This window comes from Mesoplodon densirostris, chromosome 6 (genome assembly GCF_025265405.1).
Source record: "Mesoplodon densirostris isolate mMesDen1 chromosome 6, mMesDen1 primary haplotype, whole genome shotgun sequence".
Classification (NCBI taxonomy): domain Eukaryota; kingdom Metazoa; phylum Chordata; class Mammalia; order Artiodactyla; family Ziphiidae; genus Mesoplodon; species Mesoplodon densirostris.
In genome coordinates this window covers 129,632,518-129,657,395 of record NC_082666.1, presented here as the reverse complement: position 1 = coordinate 129,657,395, position 24,878 = coordinate 129,632,518, and the positions used below count along the sequence as shown (strand labels likewise).

The following is a 24,878-nucleotide window of genomic DNA, read 5'->3' as shown; positions in this document are numbered from 1 at the left end:
TGCCCAGCTCCTCTCTCAGTAACTGCCTGTAAACAATACAGAGCAAAGCCCCCAAGTTAAAGAATGTCTTGGTGCAGGGACTTTGCAGGCAAGGACTCTTGTAAGGAAGCTCTAGAATAATGGGGCTGGGCTAACGTCACCTGTGACTCCACCTGGCATTGTTAGTGACTTCAAAATTTTTTATTTTATAAATTTAAAAAAACTTATAAACTCAACTGTTACATATTTTCACTTAGACTGTTGCCTAACTGTTCATGTTCATGTAATACACCAAGGTAAGGAGGCATACCTAACATTTTTCCTCTCGACTGGAATGCATCTTTTGCTTTGTCTTTTTTCCTTAGAAAATTAATTTAATCTAAGCATTATTTAATTACATTCAGATGGCCAATAGACACATGAAAGGATGCTCAACATCACTAATTATTAGAGAAATGCAAATCAAAACTACAATGAGGTATCACCTCACACTGGTCAGGATGGCCATTATCAAAAAGTCTACAAATAATAAATGCTGGAGAGGGTGTGGAGAAAAGGGAACCCTCCTGCACTGTTGGTGGGAATGTAAATTGATACAGCCACTATGGAGAACAGTATGGAGGTTCCTCAGAAAGCTAAGAATAGAATTACCATATGATCCAGCAATCCCACTCCTGGGCATATATCCAGACAAAGCTATAACTCAAAAAGATACATGCACCCTAGGGTTCACAGCAGCACTATTCACAATAGCCAAGACATGGAAATGACCTAAACGTCCATCAACACATGAATGGATAAAGAAGATGTGGTGCATATATACAATGGAATACTACTCCAAACATAAAAAAAGAATGAAATAATGCCATTTGCAGCAACATAGATGGACCGAGAGATTATACTAAGTGAAGTTAGACAAAGACAAATACCATATGGTATCATTTATATGTGGAATCTAAAATATGACACAAATGAACTTATCTGTGAAACAGAAACAGACTCAAAGACACAGAGAACAGACTTGTGGCTGCCAAGGGGAAGGGAGGGTGATGGAGGGATGCAGTGGGAGTTTGGGGTTGGTAGATGTAAACTAGTAGATACAGGATGGATAAACAATGAGGTCCTACTGTATAGCACAGGGAACTATATTCAACAAACCATAACAGAAAAGAGAAGAAAAATAAAGTGTATTTGATTTTACCTCACATAATTCCTTATTTAATGCTCTTCCTTTCTTTATATAAATCTAAGTTGTACCTTATCATATTCCTTCTCCCAGAAGAACTTCTTTTAACATTTCTTGCAGAGTCAGCTGTTTTTGTTTGATAAAATATTTCTCCTATACTTTTGAGGTATAATTTTTGCTGGATATAGAATTCTACACATTACTCTATATAAAATACATAAACAACAAGGATATACTCTATAGCACAGGGAGCTATATTCAACATCTTGTAATAACCTATAATGGAAAAGAATCTGAAGCTGTATACCTGAAACTAACACAATATTGTAAATCAACTATAGTTAAATATAAAAAAATATAAATAAATATAAAAATATATAAATAAAAAAATTTGTAACTCTGTATGGTGGTGATGAATGTTAACTTATTGTGGTGATCATTTTGCAATATATACAAATATTGAATCACTATATGAAACTAATATAATGCTATACATAAATTATACCTCAATTTAAAAAATAAAGGACAAATTTTTTTTTAAATTAAAAAAAAAACGGGGCTTCCCTGGTGGTGCAGTGGTTGAGAGTCCGCCTGCCGATGCAGGGGACATGGGTTCGTGCCCCGGTCCGGGAGGATCCCACATACCACAGAGCGGCTGGGCCCGTGAGCCATGGCTGCTGAGCCTGTGCATCCGGAGCCTGTGCTCCGCAACGGGAGAGGCCACAACAGTGAGAGGCCTGTGTACAGCAAAAAAAACCACAGAAAACAAAAAAACAGCCCGGAGGAAGATGGCGGAAGAGTAAGATGCGGAGATCACCTTCCTCCCCACAGATACATCAGAAATTCATCTACACGTGGAACAACTCCTACAGAATACCTACTGAACGCTGACAGAAGACCTCAGACCCCCCAAAAGGCAAGAAACTCCCCACATACCTGGGTAGGGCAAAAGAAAAAAAGAATAAACAGAGACAATAGGATAGGGACGGGACCTGCACCAGTGGGAGGGAGCCGTGAAGGAGGGAAGGTTTCTACACACTACAAGCCCCTTCGCGGGCGGAGACTGCAGGTGGCGGAGGGGGAAAGCTTCGGAGTAGCGGAGGAGAGCACAGCAACAGGGGTGCGGAGGGCAAAGCGGAGAGATTCTGGCACAGAGGACCGGTGCCCTCAGGCACACACCAGCCCGAGAGGCTTGTCTGCTCGGCCGCCGGGGCGGGCGGGGCTGGGAGCTGAGGCTCGGGTATCGGCTTTCAGTCGGAGCGCAGGGAGAGGACTGGGGCTGGCGGCAGGAGGAGAGCCTGAAGGGGTTAGTGCACCACGGCTAGCCCGGAGGGAGTCCGGGGAAAGGGTCTGGAACTGCCGAAGAGGCAAGAGACTTTTTTCCCTTTTGTTTCCTGGTGCGCGAGGAGAGGGCATTAAGAGGGCTGCTTGGGGAAGCGCCGGAGACAGGCGCGAGCTGCGGGTAAGGCGCGGACCTCGGAGACGGGCGTGGGACGCTGGGGCCGCCACCGTCGCGCCTGTGTGCGAGCGCGGGTCACTGTCCGCCCCGCCTTCCGGGGGGCCTGTGCACCCCGCCACTTCCTGGGTCCCGGGACCCGGGGACGGCTTTCCCGGGAAAGCGCACGGAGCGCCACGGGCTGCTGCAACGTCACGCTGGCCTCTGCCGCCGCGGGCCCGCCCCACACTGCGCGCCCCTCCCTCCCCTCTGCCTGAGTGAGCCAGAGCCCCCGAATCAGCAGCTCCTTTAAACCCGTGCTGTCTGAGTGAAGAACGGACGCCCTCCGGCGACCTACGCGCAGAGGCGGGGCCAGGTCCAAGGCTGAGACCCGGGAGCTGTGAGAGCAGAGAGGAGACAGGGAAATCTCTCTGTGCAGCCTCGGAGGCAGCGGATTAAAGCTCCACGGTCCACTTGATGTGCCCTGCGTCTGTGGAGTGCATGAATGGACAGCGAATCATCCCAAATTGAGGAAGTGGACTTTGAGGACAAGATTTAAGACTTTCCCCCCTTTTCCTCTTTTTACAATGAATTATCCCAAAATAAGGAGGTGCACTTAGAGAGCAAGATTTCAGACTTCTCGCCCTTTTCCTCTTTTTACAACGAATTATCCCAAATTGAGGAGGTGGACTTGGAGAGCAAGATTTTTGATTTTTCCCCCTGCTCTCTTTTTGTGAATGTGTATGTGTAATCTTCTGTGTAAGATTCTCTCTGTATAGCTTTGCTTCCACCATATGTCCCAGGGTTCTATCGGTCCATTTTTTTTTTCATTAATTACTTTTTAATTTTAATAACGCTACTATATTTCATACTTTATTCTATTTTACTTTACCTGCTCTTTTTTTCCTACCTTCCCTTCCTCCCTCCCTCCCTCCGCTCCTCCTTTCCTTCTTTCTTTTTCTTTCCTCCCTCCCTCCCTCCCACCCTTCTTCTTTCCACTTTTTCTTTCCTTCCTCCCTCCCTCCCTCCTGTCTTTTTCTTTCCTTCCTCCCTCCCTCCCTCCCTTCTTCCATTCACTCTTCCTTTTGCTTTCATTCCTCCCTCCCTCCCTCCTTTCTTTCCTTTCTTTCCATCCTTCCTCCCCCCTCCCTCCTTTCTTTCTTTCTTCCGTCCTTCCTTCCTTTCTTCCCTTCTTCCTTTCTTTCCCTCTCTCTTTCTTTCTTCTACTAATTCTTTCTTTCTACTTTTTCTCCCTGTTATTCTGAGCCGGGTGGATGAAAGGCTCTTCTTGGTGCTGCAGCCAGGAGTCAGTGCTGTGCCTCTGAAGTGGGAGAGCCAACTTCAGGACACGGGTCCACAAGAGACCTCCCAGCTCCACATAATATCAAGCAGCGAAAATCTCCCAGAGATCTCCATCCCAACACCAGCACCCAGCTTCACTCAACGACTAGCAAGATACAGTGCTGGTCATCCTATGCCAAGCAACTAGCAAGGCAGGAACACAACCCCACCCATTAGCAGAGAGGCTACCTAAAAACATAATAAGGCCACAGGCACCCCAAAACACACCACCAGACGTGGACCTGTCCACCAGAAAGACAAGATCGAGCCTCAACCACCAGAACACAGGTATTAGTCCACCCCACCAGGAAGCCTACACAACCTACTGAAACAACCTTAGCCACGGGGGTCAGACACCAAAAACAACGGGAACTACGAATCTGCAGCCTGCAAAAAGGAGACCCCAAACACAGTAACATAAGCAAAATGAGAAGACAGAAAAACACACAGCAGGTGAAGGAGCAAGATAAAAACCCACCAGACCTAACAAATGAAGAGGTAATAGGCAGTCTACCTGAAAAAGAATTCAGAATAATGATAGTAAAGCTGATCCAAGATTCTATTTCCAAGATCCATAATCTTGGAAATAGAATAGACAAAATGTAAGAAACAGTTAACAAGGACCTAGAAGAACTAAAGATGAATCAAGCATCGATTAAAAACACCATAAATGAAATAAAAAATACTCTAGATGGGATCAATAGCAGAATAACTGAGGCAGAAGAACGGATAAGTGAGGTGGAAGATAAAATAGTGGAAATAACTGATGCAGAGCAAAATAAAGAAAAGAGAATGAAAAGAACAGAGGACAGTCTCAGAGACCTCTGGGACAACATTAAACACACCAACATTCGAATTATAGGGGTTCCAGAAGAAGAAGAGAAAAAGAAACGGACTGAGAAAATATTTGAAGAGATTATAGTTGAAAACTTCCCTGATATGGGAAAGGAAATAGTTAATCAAGTCCAGGAGGCACAGAGAGTCCCATACAGAATAAATCCAAGGAGAAATACACCAAGACACATATTAATCAAACTGTCAAAAATTAAACACAAAGAAATCATATTAAAAGCAGTAAGGGAAAAACAACAAATAACACACAAGGGAATCCCCAACAGGTTAACAGCTGATCTCTCAGCAGAAACTCTACAAGCCAGAAGGGAGTGGCAGGACATAATTAAAGTGATGAAGGAGAGAAACCTGCAACCAAGATTACTCTACCCAGCAAGGATCTCATTCAGATTTGATGGAGAAATTAAAACCTTTACGGACAAGCAAAAGCTGAGAGAGTTCAGCACCACCAAACCAGCTTTACAACAAATGCTAAAGGAACTTCTCTAGGCAAGAAACACAACAGAAGTAGAAGACCTACAATAACGAACCCAAAGCAATTAAGGAAATGGGATTAGGAACATACATATCAATAATTACCTTAAATGTAAATGGACTAAATGCTCCCACCAAAAGACACAGAGTGGCTGAATGGATACAAAAACAAGACCCATATATATGCTGTCTACAAGAGACCCACTTCAGACCTAGAGACACATACAGATTGAAAGTAAGGGGATGGAAAAAGATATTCCATGCAAATGGAAATCAAAAGAAAGCTGGAGTAGCAATTCTTATATCAGACAAAATAGACTTTAAAATAAAGACTATTAGAAGAGACAAAGAAGGACACTACATAACGATAAAGGGATCGATCCAAGAAGAAGATATAACAATTGTAAATATTTATGCACCCAACATAGGAGCACCTCAATACATAAGGCAAATACTAACAGCCATAAAAGGGGAAATCGACAGTAACACAATCATAGTAGGGGACTTTAACACCCCACTTTCACCAATGGACAGGTCATCCAAAATGAAAATAAATAAGGAAACACAAGCTTTAAATGATACATTAAACAAGATGGACTTAATTGATATTTATAGGACATTCCATCCAAAAACAACAGAATACACATTTTTCTCAAGTGCTCATGGAACATTCTCCAGGATAGATCATATCTTGGGTCACAAATCAAGCCTTGGTAAATTTAAGAAAATTGAAATTGTATCAAGTATCTTTTCCGACCACAATGCTATGAGACTAGACATCAATTACAGGAAAAGATCTGTAAAAAATACAAACACACAGAGGCTAAACAATACACTACTTAATAACGAAGTGATCACTGAAGAAATCAAAGAGGAAATTAAAAAATACCTAGAAACAAATGACAATGGAGACACGACGACCCAAAACCTATGGGACGCAGCAAAAGCAGTTCTAAGGGGGAAGTTTATAGCAATACAAACCCACCTTAACAAACAGGAAACATTTCGAGTAAACAACCTGACCCTGCACCTAAAGCAATTAGAGAAAGAAGAACAAAAAACCCCCAAAGTTAGCAGAAGGAAAGAAATCATAAAGATCAGATCAGAAATAAATGAAAAAGAAATGAAGGAAACGATAGCAAAGATCAACCAAACTAAAAGCTGGTTCTTTGAGAAGATAAACAAAATTGACAAACCATTAGCCAGACTCATCAAGAAAAGAAGGGAGAAGACTCAAATCAATAGAATTAGAAATGAAAAAGGAGAAGTAACAACTGACACTGCAGAAATACAAAAGATCATGAGAGATTACTATAAGCAACTCTATGCCAATAAAATGGACAACCTGGAAGAAATGGACAAATTCTTAGAAATGCACAACCTGCCAAGACTGACTCAGGAAGAAATAGAAAATATGAATAGACCAATCACAAGCACTGAAATTGAAACTGTGATTAAAAATCTTCCATCAAACAAAAGCCCAGGACCAGATGGCTTCACAGGCAAATTCTATCAAACATTTAGAGAAGAGCTAACAACCATCCTTCTCAAACTCTTCCAAACAATATCAGAGGAAGGAACACTCCCAAACTCATTCTACGAGGCCACCATCACCTTGATACCAAAACCAGGCAAGGATGTCACAAAGAAAGAAAACTACAGGCCAATATCACTGAAGAACATAGATGCAAAAATCCTCAACAAAATACTAGCAAACAGAATCCAACAGCACATTTAGAGGATCATACACCATGATCAAGTGGGGTTTATTCCAGGAATGCAAGGATTCTTCAATATACGCAAATCAATCAATGTGATACACCATATTAACAAGTTGAAGGAGAAAAACCATATGATCATCTCAATAGATGCAGAGAAAGCTTTCGACAAAATTCAACACCCATTTATGATAAAAACCCTGCAGAAAGTAGGCATAGAGGGAACTTTCCTCAACATAATAAAGGCCATATATGACAAACCCACAGCCAACATTGTCCTCAATGGTGAAAAACTGAAACCATTTCCACTAAGATCAGGAACAAGACAAGGCTGCCCACTCTCACCACTCTTATTCAACATAGTTTTGGAAGTTTTAGCCACAGCAATCAGAGAAGAAAAGGAAATAAAAGGAATCCAAATTGGAAAAGAAGAAGTAAAGCTGTCACTGTTTGCAGATGACATGATACTATACATAGAGAATCCTAAAGATGCTACCGAAAAACTACTAGAGCTAATCAATGAATTTGGTAAAGTAGCAGGATACAAAATTAATGTACAGAAATCTCTGGCATTCCTGTACACTAATGATGAAAAATCTGAAAATGAAATCAAGAAAACACTCCCATTTACCACTGCAACAAAAAGAATAAAATATCTAGGAATAAACCTACCTAAGGAGACAAAAGACCTGTATGCAGAAAATTATAAGACACTGATGAAAGAAATTAAAGATGATACAAATAGATGGAGAGATATACCATGCTCCTGGATTGGAAGAATCAATATTGTGAAAATGACTCTACTACCGAAAGCAATCTACAGATTCAATGCAATCCCTATCAAACTACCACTGGCATTTTTCACAGAACTAGAACAAAAAATTTCAGAATTTGTTTGGAAAAACAAAAGACCCCGAATAGCCAAAGCAATCTTGAGAACGAAAAACGGAGCTGGAGGAATCAGGCTCCCTGACTTCAGACTATACTACAAAGCTACAGTAATTAAGACAGTGTGGTACTGGCATAAAAACAGAAAGATAGATCAGTGGATCAGGATAGAAAGCCCAGAGATAAACCCACGCACATATGGTCACCTTATCTTTGATAAAGGAGGCAGGAATGTACAGTGGAGAAAGGACAGCCTCTTCAATAAGTGGTGCTGGGCTTCCCTGGTGGCGCAGTGGTTGGGAGTCCGCCTGCCGATGCAGGGGACACGGGTTCGTGCCCCGGTCTGGGAGGATCCCACATGCCGCGGAGCGGCTTGGCCCATGAGCCATGGCCGTTGAGCCTGCGTGTCCGGAGCCTGTGCTCCGCAACGGGAGAGGCCACAACAGTGAGAGGCACACATACCGCCAAAAAAAAAAAAAAAAAAAAAAAAAAAGTGGTGCTAGGAAAACTGGACAGGGACATGTAAAAGTTTGAGATTAGATCATTCCCGAACACCATACACAAAAATAAGCTCAAAATGGATTAAAGACTTAAATGTAAGGCCAGAAACTATCAAACTCTTAGAGGAAAACACAGGTAGAACACTCTATGACATAAATCACAGCAAGATCCTTTTGGACCCACCTCCTAGAGAAATGGAAATAAAAACAAAAATTAACACATGGGACCTAATGAAACTTCAAAGCTTTTGCACAGCAAAGGAAACCATAAACAAGACCAAAAGACAACCCTCAGAATGGGAGAAAATATTTGCAAATGAAGCAACTGACAAAGGATTAATCTCCAAAATTTATAAACAGCTCATGCAGCTCAATAGCAAAAAAACAAACAACCCAATTCAAAAATGGGCAGAAGACTTAAATAGGCATTTCTCCAAAGAAGATATACAGACTGCCAACAAACACATGAAAGAATGCTCAACATCATTAATCATTAGAGAAATGCAAATCAAAACTACAATGAGATATCATCTCACACCAGTCAGAATGGCCATCATCAAGAAATCTAGAAACAATAAATGCTGGAGAGGGTGTGGAGAAAAGGGAACACTCTTGCACTGCTGGTGGGAATGTGAATTGGTACAGCCACTATGGAGAACAGTATGGAGGTTCCTTAAAAAACTAAAAATAGAACTACCATATGACCCAGCAATCCCACTACTAGGCATATACCCTGAGAAAACCATAATTCAAAAAGAGACATGTACCAAAATGTTCATTGCAGCTCTATTCACAATAGCCCGGAGCTGGAAACAACCTAAGTGTCCATCATCGGATGAATGGATAAAGATGTGGCACATATATACAATGGAATATTACTCAGCCATAAAAAGAAACGAAACTGAGCTATTTGTAATGAGGTGGATAGACCTAGAGTCTGTCATACAGAGTGAAGTAAGTCAGAAAGAGAAAGACAAATACCGTATGCTAACACATATATACGGAATTTAAAAAAAAAATGTCATGAAGAACCTAGGGGTAAAACGGGAATAAAGACACAGACCTACTTGAGAATGGACTTGAGGATATGGGGAGGGGGAAGGGTAAGCTGTGACAAAGCGAAAGAGAGGCATGGACATATATACAGTACCAAACGTAAGGTAGATAGATAGTGGGAAGCAGCCGCAGAGCACAGGGAGATCAGCTCGGTGCTTTGTGACCGCCTGGAGGGGTGGGATGGGGAGGGTGGGAGGGAGGGAGATGCATGAGGGAAGGGATGTGGGAACTGATGTATATGTATGACTGATTCACTTTGTTATAAAGCAGAAACTAATAAAAAATAAAATAAAAAAAATAAAAACAAAAAAACAAACATTATCAGTTTTAAGGAACTGAATCACGCGTAAATCCAGAGATTTGTGGATGAGGAGGCAGACTCAGAGAGTAAATCCCTTGGTCTGAAAGCAGCCAGGTCTCTGACTTCAAAGCCCTTAACCACTTAAGGAAGCAGGTCACTTGAACATTAGAAAGTAGGAAAATAAAAACGTAAAGTTTAAGATAAAAACAAAGTTTAAATCAAGAGGAACAAGTCAGAAATTCTTTGCATTTTAGAATATCTAGTAGCGCCTCCATATGATGATATGTGAATTCTTATGATTATTTACTGGTCACGGTCTACAATTACACTGTTTTTAAGGGATGACACCTAATGATCATTTAATTCAAAGTCTCTGGAGTTACCTGTGGTCATGAGATGTCAACAGACTTGACAGGTCACAGCTGCCTGCAGATCACTTGTCTGTGGGTAAGCTACAGCTAGAGACGAGTCAGTAGACCAGTATCACGTCCCAGGAAAGAGAGGTGTGATATTGTGATTTATAATAAGAGAGGGGCAGGGGGTCGAATCAATCACCAGCAGTCTGTGATTTAATCAATTCTGCCTATGTGGTGGGGCCTCCAAAAAACCCCAAGGATGGTGTTGGGAGAGCGGCAGAGTTGAGGGACACGTGGATGTGCTGGGAGAGGGGTCACTCTGAGAGGGACGGAAGCTCCTTGCCCTCCCCAGGCCTTGCCCTATACACCTCTTCCATCTGGCTGCTCCTGAGTTATATCCTTTTATGCTAGATTACCAAATCCAGTTAAGTAAAATCCTTCTCTGAGTCCTGTGAGCCACTGCAGCAAATTAATTGAACTCAAGGAGGGGGTCGTGGGCACCTCTGATTTATGGCTGGTTTGTCAAAAGCACAGGTGACAACCTGCACTTATGACTGGCATCTGAAGTGGAGCGGGCAGTCTCGCAGGACCCAGCCCTTAACCTGTGCGACCTGATGCTCTCTCCAGCTAGGCAGTTATCAGAATTGAGTTAGAGTGCAGGAACCCAGCTGGTGCTGCAGAATTGCTTGATGGGTGGAAAACCCACCTGCCTGGTGTCAAAGTGAAGTAGTATAACAGAGCATATTAAAGTAAGGAGACACACAGGAGTGGTACTTATCACTGCATTCATTGCATTAATACAGTTCACATGCTTTTTTGAAGGACGTGTTGTATGCCAAGTCTAGGGCCTTTTGGAAAATCTAAATTGGCTAGACAAGAAAATAAAGATCACAAACATTTGTAGTTATTCAAGAGAAGAAAGGAAACAAGATGAGGAATCCTTGTGTAGTGAGTCAGTATTTTGAGATAGTCATCTCTTTCCTCCCTCCTCCTCCTCTCCCTTCCTTTCAATTAAATTACCTCATTCTGTACTAATTGAATCAAGGAAGGGATGTGACAGCAAGACAGAGAAAAAAGAGCCTCTTCCAGGTTTCTGAGTTTCCAGGGACAAAGCTTTCAGGCATCGCACCAGGGGTTCTAACTATGCGGCTTCTTCTCAACCCTTAGGGGATATTTGAAAGGCTTTGTATGCTAGTTGGGGGGTAGATGTTTTTCACAACAACCGGGGACATTATTCCATCATCTGAAAATAGTGGGTGAGGCCAGGGATGCTAAAGAGTGGGGAAAATCCTGCAGGACAAGGAAGGGCTGACCCCAAGTGCCAAGAGCACCTCTGTTAGAACTCACTGACAGGCAAGGATATGGAGAAAATGGAACCCTGTGCATTCAGCCAATCTGGAAAACAATACAGCAGTTCCTCAAAAATTAAATTTAGAATTACCACATGACCCAGCAATTCTACCTCTGGGTATAGACCCCTCTGAAAATTGAAAGCAGGGACCCAAACAGATACTTGTACAACAGTGTTCATAGCAGAATTATTCATGATAGCCAAAAGGCGGAAACAACCAAAATGTCCATCGTCGCGCAAATGTGGTCCATCCATACAATGGAATATTATTCAGCCTTAAAAAGGAAGGACATTCTGACACAGGCTACGACACGGATGAACACTGAAGACATTATGCTGAGTGAAATAAGCCAGACACAAAAGGACATATATTGTACAGTTCCACTTGTATGATGTACTTAGTCAAATTCATAGCGACAGGAAGCAGAATGGCTATTCCCAGGGGCTGGGGGTGCGGAATGGGGAGTTAGTGTTTAACGGGGACAGTTTCAGTTTGGGAAGATGAGGAAGTTCTAGAAATGGAGAGCAGTGATGGTCACACAACCATCAGAATGTACTTAATGCCACTTAAAATTGGTTAAAATGATAAATTTTATGTTATGTGTATTTTACCACAATTAAAATAAAACAAAACTCACTCAGTGGCAGAGGAGACCTTGAAAACAAGTCTTTTCTGCCCTGAGGCCCATAAAAAGACTCCTAGGCTGGGAGAAGCAACAAGGGAGGCCAGCAGGAGAGGCAGGCAGTGATGGGCTTCTGAGAAAGGCCCTGCTCGCTGTTCTGGGGGAATGGTCAAAACCTTCACAGATCTCAGAAGGGGAAACTTGGACCACACTTCCTGGTACAGCCGTGAGAATGGCAAGAATTTGGAAGAGGGACAAATATGGCTCTGTGCCGTGTCTTGGCCACCCCAGGTCTTAGCCTCACAAAATCCCCAGGCCCTAGTGAGTGTACGAGCAGAAGAACAATTACTGAGTGCCCAAGAGTGGTGGGGAAGTGGAAGAAAGAGGCACAGGAGCTGAGGGCAGGCAGAGGGAGCTGAAGGGACCTCCCAGGATTGAATTTATGACCAGGGACAGCCCCGGCTGATGGGCAGCTCAGTGTCCCCCGAGCACACAGACACTGTGGAGGATCAGATGAGTCCTGTGTAAGCCTCCCCGGAATCTGCGTGTGACGCCAGAAATCGAGAAAGGTCTTGAAGTGACTGAATGAGGGTCTGAAACAGAACCGTAGCTGCACCACAAGGTTACATTTATTGCAGCTGAACCTCCAGCCCTACATGCAAAGCCATCCTCACTCCCTCCAGCTCTCTAAAGGTTACGGAGCCACTGGGGGCCTTCAGCAGAACATCCTGTCTCATTTTCCACTCATATGAGGACCTCCACCATTAGTGAGTTCAATCGCTATCACTGTGCTTTTCCTCTGTTCACAAAATGTTTCTGCACCATGTCGGGTGGACGTGCTTCAGCAGAGCACCCCCCTGCCTACGGAACGCTGCACCCCCAGCCCTCGTCCAAGGCAGCACAGCCCGCCCGGAAGCAGTTTTCCACTGTAGGTGCCTATTTTCTATTTGGGCATGGAGCAAGGAAGTGAGCTGAATGAATATGATTAAGCTCCTGGCCTGTGATGCTCCCCACATGGTCTTGTTTTTCTCTTTAAAGGAATGATGCTAAACCCTAGTGGCTCCCCCAAACACCTGGATTTTAGTATCTGAAAATTTAAGGTAATTAGCAAAACATAATACCTACTTAATATAGCTTTCATCTGCTCGTATCAATTTAATATGATTATTCCCAATGTTAATTTCAAGTTCTAAATACAGTCTCCTGTAACAGGCGGCTCACATAGAATCCCATCTCTTCATTTCACTAATTCTACTGCAGATAAGTGTTCCCTTGGCTATTCAGGCAAATCCTTGTAATCCTGGGAATGTGGTCGTTAAGTAACTAACCTCTGGTTGGAAAAAACAAATACCAGTCCTGGTCTTCATCACATTTTGATCCTCTATGGAGCCCAGGTTTGGGCAGTTTCCAGTTTTCTTGTGTCTCGAGACTTCAGTTGCCTGTAAGGCTTCTGAATTCTGTCTTCCCGGCATGTCGGCTGTGGGGCGTCTCACAGCGCTAGCTCAGCCCACCCCGGCACACTCTCAGGCTTGCTCCCTCTCCCTCTCCCACTCCCTCTCACCCTGGGAATTAAAGGTATGTGCTCTGCAGTCTCAGTAACCTGGCTTTTAAGTGAGACCACAGTACAAAATAATAAATGAGATTTTAAACAATGTTTGAAGTGGGTGCAAGCCATGCTGTAGGTTTCCAGACGGATATTCTTGCAGAAGCCATTGTGGAAGATGACGAAAGGCAAATGAATCACAGATGAGGGTGAAACAAAAACAAATGAAGTAAGGAAAATGCACAGACACATATTTTAGAAGTGATTTTCTATTCCTAATTAGGCTTGATACCACCATGCTTGGTTACTAGTATGCCTTCATTCACGTCTTTCGACCTTCTTAAAAAAAGAAACAAAGAAGTCACTTCAAGGGACCCCCCGTTTCAGTTCCAGTGTGTGGCTCAATACATGTACGGCCAGAGTCCAGCAGCCATCACACACCTGCGGTAATGCCCGCCTTCTTGGTTACGGGGTGCTGCCTGGATCTCATTTCATTACTCAGGACAATATGACATTCATGTCCACAGCACTCTATGTTTCTCCAGGTCTGAACATGGGCATGGAGTAACCATAAAATAAAAGGAGTGTATAAGGGGACTACAACACATAGCTCTGGGAACCCACTGATAGCCAATTTACTAGCCCAGGTAGGCGCAACCACTGTAAGCTAGAATAGTACCCAAATGACAAAGACAGGAGCAAGAGAATGAATAATTACCTAATAGCTGACTGCAGACGCTGATATCTTTTCATAATTTTAGGTTGAATATACCAGCTTGATACAAGCTTTGAAAAACCGAGTATAATTCATTAAAAGAAAAAGCACAGTGAGTGATGCTTTTAAAAAAGACTAACTTCAGGGAACTAGATATTTTCATGGCTCCACTGATGACTTGCTAATTGACAAAGGGAAAATGCATCTTGCGAGTTCAGAAAGCTGGGGCTGCAACTAGTCTACTTATTTTGACCAGTCTACTTTCCTATCTGGATATACGTGTAGAATATGCAAATCAAATAAAATACTTACATTTTACTGTATACATATGAGTCAAACTGTTGTCCAGATTTGGTTGTCAAAAGTTGACTTTGGGAGCTGAGGCTCGGGATTCGGTTGGATTGCAGGGAGAGGACTTGGGTTGGCAGCATGAACACAGCCTGAAGGGGTTAGTGCACCACGGCGGGCTGGGGGGGAGTCCGGGAAAAATTCTGGAGCTGCAGAAGAGACAAGAGACTTTTTCTTCCCTCTCTGTTTCCTGGCGTGTGAGGAGAGGGGATTAAGAGCGCTGCTTAAAGGAGCTCCAGAGACGGGCGCAAGCCGTGGCTAACAGCGCGGACCCCAGAGACGGGCGTGGGACGCTGGGGCTGCTGCTGCCGCCACCAAGAAGCCTGTGTGTGAGCACAGGGCACTATCCACACCTCCCTTCCGGGGAGCCTGTGCAGTCTGACACTGCCAGGGTCCCGGGATCCAGGGACAACTTCCCCGGGAGAGCGCACAGCGCGCCCCAGGCTGGTGCAACGTCACGCCGGCCTCTGCCGCCGCAGGCTCGCCCCACATCCGTACCCCTCCCTCCCCCCAGCCTGAGTGAGCCGGAGCCCCCGAATCAGCGGCTCCTTTAACCCCATCCTGTCTGAGCAAAGAACAGACGCCCTCCTGAGACCCACATGCAGAGGCGGGGCCAAATCCAAAGCTGAGCCCTGGGAGCTGTGTGAACAAAGAAGAGAAAGGGAAATCTCTGCCAGCAGCCTCAGAAGCAGTGGATTAAATCTCCACAATCAACTTGATGTACCCTGCATCTGTGGAATACCTGAAGAGACAATGAATCATCCCAAATTGAGGAGGTGGACTTTGAGAGCAAGATTTATTATTTTTTCCCCTTCTCCTCTTTTTGTGAGTATGTATGATGTGTATGCTTCTGTGTGAGATTTTGTCTGTATAGCTTTGCTTTCACCATTTGTCCTAGGGTTCTATCCATCCGTTTTTTTTTTTTTTTTTTACTTAAAAATTTTTTTTTTCTTAATAATAATTTTTTTATTTTAATAACTTTATTTTACCTTATTTTCTTTTCTTTTACCCTCTTTCTTTCTTTCTACTTTTTCTCCCTTTTATTCTGAGCCGTGTGGATAAAAGGCTCTTGGTGCTCCAGCCAGGAGTCAGTGCTGTGCCTCTGAGGTGGGAGAGCCAACTTCAGGACACTGGTCCACAAGAGACCTCCCAGCTCCACGTAATAACAAACAGCGAAAATCTCCCAGAGATCTCCATCTCAACACCAAGACCCAGGTTCACTCAATGACCAGCAAGCTACAGTGCTGGACATCCTATGCCAAACAACTAGCAAGACGGGAACACAACCCCACCCATTAGCAGAGAGGCTGCCTAAAATCATAATAAGTCCACAGACACACCGAAACACACCACCAGACGTGGACCTGCCCACCAGAAAGACAAGATCCAGCCTCATTCACTAGAACACAGGCACTAGTACCCTCCATCAGGAAGCCTACACAACCCACTGAACCAACTTTAGCCACTGGGGACAGACACCAAAAACAACGGGAACTATGAACCTGCAGCCCGCAAAAAGGAGATCCCAAACACAGTAAGATAAGCAAAATGAGAAGACAGAAAAACACACAGCAGATGAAGGAGCAAGATAAAAACTCACCAGACCTAACAAATGAAGAGGAAATAGGCAGTCTACCTGAAAAAGAATTCAGAATAATGATAGTAAAGATGATCCAAAATCTTGTAAATAGAATAGAGAAAATGCAAGAAACATTTAACAAGGACCTAGAAGAACGAAAGATGAAACAAACAATGATGAACACAATAAATGAAATTAAAAATACTCTAGAAGGGATCAGTAGCAGAATAACTGAGGCAGAAGAACGGATAAGTGACCTGGAATATAAAACAGTGGAAATAACTACTGCAGAGCAGAATAAAGAAAAAAGAATGAAAATAACTGTGAGGACAGTCTCAGAGACCTCTGGGACAACATTAAACGCACCAACATTCGAATTATAGGGGTTCCAGAAGAAGAAGAGAAAAAGAAACGGACTGAGAAAATATTTGAAGAGATTATAGTTGAAAATTTCCCTAATATGGGAAAGGAAATAGTTAATCAAGTCCAGGAAGCAAAGAGAGTCCCATACAGGATAAATCCAAGGAGAAACAGGCCAAGACACATGTTAATCAAACTGTCAAAAATTAAATACAAAGAAAACATATTAAAAGCAGTAAGGGAAAAACAACAAATAACATACAAGGGAATCCCCATAAGGTTAACAGCTGATCTTTCAGCAGAAACTCTGCAAGCCAGAAGGGAGTGGCAGTACACATTTAAAGTGATGAAGGAGAAAAACCTGCAACCAAGATTACTCTACCCAGCAAGGATCTCATTCAGATTTGATGGAGAAATTAAAAACCTTTACAGACAAGCAAAAGCTGAGAGAGTTCAGCACCACCAAACCAGCTTTACAACAAATGCTGAAGGATCTTCTCTAGGCAAGAAACACAAGAGAAGGAAAAGACCTATAATAACAAACCCAAAACAATTAAGAAAATGGGAATAGGAACATACATATCAATAATCACCTTAAACGTAAAAGGATTAAATGCTCCCACCAAAAGACACAGACTGGCTGAATGGATATAAAAACAAGACCCATATATATGCTATCTACAAGAGACCCACTTCAGACCTAGGGACACATACAGACTGAAAGTGAGGGGATGGAAAAAGATATTCCATGCAAATGGAAACCAAAAGAAAGCTGGAGTAGCAATTCTCATATCAGACAAAATAGACTTTAAAATAAAGACTATTAGAAGAGACAAAGAAGGACACTACACAATGATCAAGGGATCGATCCAAGAGGAAGATATAACAATTGTAAATATTTATGCACCCAACATAGGAGCACCTCAATATATAAGGCAAATACTAGCAGCCATAAAAGGGGAAATCGACAGTAACACATTCATAGTAGGGGACTTTAACAGCCCACCTTCACCAATGGACAGATCATCCAAAATGAAAATAAATAAGGAAACACAAGCTTTAAATGATACATTAAACAAGATGGACTTAATTGATATTTATAGGACATTCCATCCAAAAACAACAGAATACACATTTTTCTCAAGTGCTCATGGAACATTCTCCAGGATAGATCATATCTTGGGTCACAAATCAAGCCTTGGTAAATTTAAGAAAACTGAAATTGTATCAAGTATCTTTTCCAACCACAATGCTATGAAACTAGGTATCAATTACAGGGAAAGATCTGTGAAAAATACAAACACATGGAGGCTAAACAATACACTACTTAATAACTAAGTGACCACTGAAGAAATCAAAGAGGAAATCAAAAAATACCTAAAAACAAATGACAATGGAGACACGACGACCCAAAACCTATGGGATGCAGCAAAAGCAGTTCTAAGGGGGAAGTTTATAGCAATACAATCCCACCTTAACAAACAGGAAACATTTCGAGTAAACAACCTGACCCTGCACCTAAAGCAATTAGAGAAAGAAGAACAAAAAACCCCCAAAGTTAGCAGAAGGAAAGAAATCATAAAGATCAGATCAGAAATAAATGAAAAAGAAATGAAGGAAATGATAGCAAAGATCAACCAAACTAAAAGCTGGTTCTTTGAGAAGATAAACAAAATTGATAAACCATTAGCCAGACTCATCAAGAAAAAAAGGGAGAAGACTCAAATCAATAGAATTAGAAATGAAAAAGGAGAAGTAACAACTGACATGCAGAAATACAAAAGATCATGAGAGATTACTACAAGCAACTCTATGCCAATAAAATGGACAACCTGGAAGAAATGGACAAATTCTTAGAAATGCACAACCTGCCAAGACTGAATCAGGAAGAAATAGAAAATACAAACAGACCAATCACAAGCACTGAAATGGAAACTGTAAGGCCAACTGGCCCGAGGCAGGGGAATGCAATCAGATTCACAGGTTGCATCAGACCGAAACTCTCCGGACCACCCAGTTCCAGGAACTGACCTGGGGACTTTCCACCCGGCCCAGCCTTCCCACCGTTCGTTCGAGGGGCAGGACTGGCAGTCCCAAGACTGATGTAACCGGCACCAGATAGTGCCACGATACCCGAAGAGACCACCAGATAAGGAATACCCTGCGCCCTCCCAGATTCACCACACCCCTTTCCCTTCTTCCCCTATAAAATCTTGCCCAACCCTCGCCCGGGTACGACTTCTCTGGCCCCTTTCTCTTGGACCAGTGAACCTCGCCCAGGAGCGCCCCCTAATAAAGCTCACTTGAAGTTTTCCTGTTTCGTGATGCCGCTTGTTAAGAACCGACCTTACATTTGGTGCCGAAACCCGGGAGGGGTACCAAGCCCCGCGGGTTACCACGCGGGCCGCTCCTCCCTTCCCCAAGGAGACAACCAGGGAACCTCTACTCATCCACCCGATCTGGCAGAAAACGGGGTAAGTCCTCCTCCCTTGTTCCCTCCGAACCCCAGAGTCCCTACCCACCGGACTCCCTGTCCGTAGTTGCGGCCGCGTCAGGGACGCCTCCGTCCTCTCTCCAGGCTTCGGGCAACTGTGGAGACGTCCCAATTGCCTGACCGCTCTCTGACCCGCCAGGCCTCGGGTGATTGTGGAGACGTCCCAATCACCTGACTGCCCTCCGACCTGCCGTGAATTGGAGACTGAGACCAGGGACGCCTCTCTCCCTCTCCATTCACTCAGGGACAGACTGGGGGTCATGGGAACCTCACAATCGAAACCAGATTCTAAGACGCCCCTGGGGTGTCTCTTAGCCAATTTTACAGCCGTCGGTTTCTCCCAAGATCTCCATGCCAAAGGCTTATTTTCTATTCCACTGTGGCCTGGCCACAATATCCTCTAGACAATCAATCCAAAATGGCCTCCTGAAGGGACTTTTGATTTTAACATCCTCCGTGATCTAGATAATTACTGCTGCAGGACGGGCAAATGGTCCGAGGTCCCCTAGGTTCAGGCCTTCTGGTATTTATGCTCCCGGCCCTCCCTCTGCGTCGATTGTTCCACTTCCCACATCCTTCTTGCCAGACAGACATCTCCTACATCCAAGCCCCTAATTTCATTTGACGATGACCCCTCTCCACTAGCCGACACACCCGAATCTCTCGCCTCTCCCCCCTCCAGAGCTCCTCTCCAGCCTCCACCCTACCCTGAAGCGGTCCCTCCTCCTCACGAACCCGCACCAGCCCGTCCAACCGCTACCCAGCCTCCCTCAATGCTTTCTCCTCCCACGCCCCTTGCCTCGCCAATTAGTGCACATACACGCTCTCACGACTCCCAAGATCCAAATCTCCTCTGCCGTCTGAGGGAGGTGGCAGAAGCGGAAGGAGTAGTTAGAGTTCATGGCCCCTTTTCCCTCCAAGATCTCTCTCAAATAGAAAAGGGATTAGGCTCCTTTTCTGCCGACTCTTCCCGCTACATCAAAGAATTTTGCTACCTCTCTCAAGCTTACGATCTAACCTGGCACGATATCTTTGTGATCCTATCTTCTACTCTGACCCCTGACGAGAGGAAAAGAATTCAAACTGCTGCCCGAAACCATGCAGATCAGGTTCACCTTACCAACAACTCCATGCCTGTCGGAGCGACTGCCGTACCTGGCACCGATCCAGGCTGGACTTATCAGGATGGCCAAGATGGCCATAAACGCGACCTCATGATCCAATGCCTCCTGGCTGGCGTGCAGGCTTGCCGCTCATAATGTAGTCAATTTTGAAAAACTAAAAGAGATAACCCAAGAACCTAATGAAAATCCAGCTATCTTTCTCAATCGCCTTCCAGAGGCCTTAACTCTACACCCGGCTGGATCCCGACACCCTGGCAGGGGCAGCGGTCCTAGCCACCCATTTTATCACCCAATTAGCCCCGGACATCTGAAAGAAATTAAAACGGGCAGAAGACGGCCCTCAAACCCCTATTCGAGATCTGGTAAAGATGGCCTTTAAAGTCTACAATGGCCGTGAGGATTTGGCAGAATCCAGCCAACAGGCTCGGATGCACCAGAAGGTGGCCCTCCAAACCCAAGCTCTTGTAGCCGCCCTAAGGCCGGCTATCTCCCATGGATCACAGCATCCACGGGGTCCGCAAAAGGCAACCCCACCGGGGGCCTGCTTCAAATGTGGAAAAGAAGTCCACTGGGCTCGCCAGTGTCCCAATGCCCGACCTCCTTCTAAGCCCTGTCCCAGCTGCGGGCTAACGGGCCACTGGAAGAGGGACTGCCCTACGAATAGCCCTCCCTCAGCATCTCCATGCATGGGGGCAGGCCGACCCAATGGCATTACCACTTGAACTGCTGGGATTGGCTGACGACTGACGGCGCCCGGACTCGAAGACCCCCATCACCCTCGCCGAGCCCAGGGTAACGCTACAGGTAGCGGGTAAGTCCATCTCATTTCTGGTGGACACGGGGGCTACCTATTCGGTCCTGCCTACTTATTCCAGGCCAGTTTCTCCTTCCCAGATCACAGTCATGGGTACTGATGGCAAACCATCCTTCCCACTCCAGACCGGTCCACTCCCAAGTCATATCGAAGGCCTCCCTTTTACTCATTCCTTCTTAGTCATACCATCCTGCCCAGTTCCCTTGCTAGGCCGAGGTGTCCTTTTCCACTTAGGGGCCTCCCTCCAACTGGTTAGACTTGACCCTAAGGCCCCCTCCTCCCAACTCCTGCTTCCTCTTCTAGGCCTCTCTAGAACCCTCCCCTTCCTATCCCCCTCTTCCAATCACACCGAACCCAATCAATCCCCAAGTCTGGGATACTTCTAAGCCCATAATAGCAACACACCATTCCCCCATCCTCATCCGCCTAAAGGACCCCTCCAAATTTCCATCAAGGCCCCAATTTCCCATCTCTGAGACTCACCTTAGGGGCCTACAACCTATTATCACCAGACTCCTAAACCAGGGACTCCTTATCCCCACTGACTCTCCCTGCAACACCCCCATCCTGCCTGTCCGCAAGGCCTCTGGGGATTATCGCCTGGTCCAGGACCTCCAACTAATCAATGAGGCCATAATTCCTCTCCACCCAGTAGTACCAAACCCATACACCTTGCTCTCCCATATCCCCCCATCCACAACCCACTTTACGGTTCTGGATCTCAAAGATGCCTTTTTCACTATCCCCCTACATCCCGACTCCTATATTTCCTCTTCGCCCTTACCTAGACGGATCCGGATACTCATACTTCCAGTCAGCTCACCTGGACAGTTCTTCCCCAGGACTTCCGCGACAGTCCTCACTTCTTCGGTCAGGCGCTGGCATGGGACCTCACTTCCTGCTCCCTTACCCCCGGCACACTCCTTCAATATATAGATGACCTCCTCCTTTGTAGCCCATCTCTCAGCCTCTCAAGACAACATACTGCAGATCTCCTCAATTACCTTGGCTCTCGAGTTATCGGGTCTCCCCAGCCAAGGCTCAGTTATCTGTATCTTCTGTAACCTACCTGGGGCTCCACCCTACCCCTACCACAAAAGGTCTAACAGCCGATCACACCCGGATTATCCGTGAACTCCAGCCTCCAGAAACAGCAGAACAAATTCTCTCCTTTTTGGGCCTTACAGGATTTTTCCGACACTGGATCCCTAACTTTGCTCTCCTCGCTAAACCCTTATATCTAGCCGCTAAAGAAACCCCTCAAGGACCCCTCACCTCTCCTTCCGCCGTTCGACAGGCCTTTCTCACCCTCCGTAACGCTCTGGTATCTTCTCCTCCCCTTTCTCTGCCCAACCCAAACCGACCTTTTCACCTTTTTGTGGATGAATGGGCCGGAATAGCCACTGGACTCCTTGCCCAGCCTGTAGGGCCTTCCTACCGCCCCATGGCTTACCTCTCCAAACAGCTAGACCCAACCATTCGGGGATGGCAACCATGCCTTCGGGCCCTAGCAGCAGCAGCCGAACTGACCAAACAAACACTACAGATACTCAACCACACAGGAATAGGTAACATCTCCGACTGCTTTCTATGTGCCTCGCTTGGCCGGCCACCCTTGGCTGCTGTCCCACTCGACCAGCCCTTCAATTCTACTTCCTACACCTCCCAAAACCCACCTTTTTTTCCCGTTAAAAGTCCCCATATTCCTTGATTCAAAAAATCTCACCATCTGTTACGGCAGCCGCCCAAATCTAGCTGATACTGGGTTTCTTTGCAACTCATCCCTCACGGTAAACACATCAATTGAAGCACCACCAGGCATGGTTTTGTGGTGCAATGGTTCCCTCACAAAAGACATCAATTCTTCCTCCCCCTTCCCATGTATCCCCGTTACTCTCGTCCCACAACTCACACTGTATAGCCAAGCCGAATTTTCCTCGCTAATCACGCCGCCCTTTACCCCACGGAAAAGAGCTATCTTTCTTCCTCTGGTCGCAGGCATCTCTCTCACCTCCTCCCTGGTCGCTGCAGGCCTCGGCGGTAGGGGAGCTCTAACACACAGTGTTTCAACATCCCGCGACTTAGAACATAAACTCCAGCTAGCCATTGAAGCCTCCGCCGCCTCCATCTCCTCTCTCCAGAGCCAAATCACCTCCATAGCCCGAGTCGCTCTCCAGAATCGACGAGCCCTGGATCTCCTGATGGCTGACAAAGGAGGTACCTGCCTCTTCCTACAGGAGGAATGCTGCTGTAAATGCCCTCCATCGCTTAAGAGAAGAACTCCAACGCAAACACCAACAGTCCACCTCCCCAATTCCCGATTGGTGGCGATCCACCCTCTATACCTGGCTAACACCAATCTGAGGCCCCTTAATTCTCATCTGTATCTTGCTCATGTTTGCCCCGTTTTCTTAGGTTCCTTCACAGGCGCATGGAGGAAGTCCCTCGGGTGGCCACAAACCAAATGCTCCTCGGTCCTTACACCTTGCTTCCTACAGAACACCCCACTGGTCTCCCCTAAGCCTCGGACCTCTGGTCGCCCGACTCCCCTTTCGACACCCCCATTCAGCATGAAGTAGCCAGAGATCAGAACACCGCCCCATTACACCAAAGATGTCGGGATGTAAGGCCAACTGGCCCGAGGCAGGGGAATGCAATCAGATTCACAGGTTGCATCAGAAACTCTCCGGACCACCCAGTTCCAGAAACTGACCTGGAGACATTCCGGACCACCCAGTTCCAGGAACTGACCTGGGGACTTTCCACCCAGCGCAGCCTTCCCGCCTTTCGAGGGACGGGACTAGCGGTCCCAAGACTGATGTGCCACGACACCCAAAGAGACCACCAGATAAGGAATTCCCTGCACCCTCCCAGATTCACCACACCCCTTTCCCTTCTTCCCCTATAAAATCTTGCCCAGCCCTCGCCCGGGGGCGACTTCTCTGGCCCCTTTCTCTCGGACCAGTGAACCTTGCCCGGGAGCGCCCCCTAATAAAGCTCACTTGAAGCTTTCCTCTGTTTCGCAATGCCGTTTGTTAAGATCTGACCTTACAGAAACTGTGATTAAAAATCTTCCAACAAACAAAAGCCCAGGACTAGGTGGCTTCACAGGCGAATTCTATCAAACATTTAGAGAAGAGCTAACACCTATCCTTCTCAAACTCTTCCAAAATATAGCAGAGGGAGGAACACTCCCACACTCATTCTACGAAGCCACCATCATCCGGATACCAAAACCAGACAAGGATGTCACAAAGAAAGAAAACTACAGCCCAGTATCACTGATGAACATAGATGCAAAAATCCTGAACAAAATACTAGCAAACAGAATCCAACAGCCATTAAAAGGATCATACACCATGATCAAGTGGGGTTTATTCCAGGAATGCAAGGATTCTTCAATATATGCAAATCAATCATGTGATACACCATATTAACAAACTGAAGGAGAAAAACCATATGGTCATCTCAACAGATGCATAGAAAGCTTTTGACAAAATTCAACACCCATTTATGATAAAAACCCTCCAGAGTAGGCACAGAGGGAACTTACATCAACATAATAAAGGCCATATATGACAAACCCACAGCCAACATCATCCTCAATGGTGAAAAACTGAAACCATTTCCACTAAGATCAGGAACAAGACAAGGTTGCCCACTCTCACCACTCTTATTCAACATAGTTTTGGAAGTTTTAGCAACAGCAATCAGAGAAGAAAAGGCAATAAAAGGAATCCAGGGGCTTTCCTGGTGGCGCAGTGGTTGAGAATCCGCCTGCCGATGGAGGGGACATGGGTTCATGCCCCGGTCCGGGAAGATCCCACATGCCGTGGAGAGG

At 45.2% G+C, this 24,878-nt stretch overlaps 1 long non-coding RNA gene across 4 annotated transcripts in view; it reads right to left on the bottom strand.

The window, feature by feature from the left end:
* Positions 1–24,878, bottom strand: part of LOC132492790 (uncharacterized) — a 73,695-nt gene that overhangs the window by 31,408 nt on the left and 17,409 nt on the right. For all 4 annotated transcript variants that reach the window (XR_009532866.1, XR_009532869.1, XR_009532868.1 and 1 more), the window contains one exon: positions 14,631–14,815. This is a non-coding gene — a long non-coding RNA (uncharacterized LOC132492790). The remainder of the gene's footprint in view (positions 1–14,630; positions 14,816–24,878) is intronic.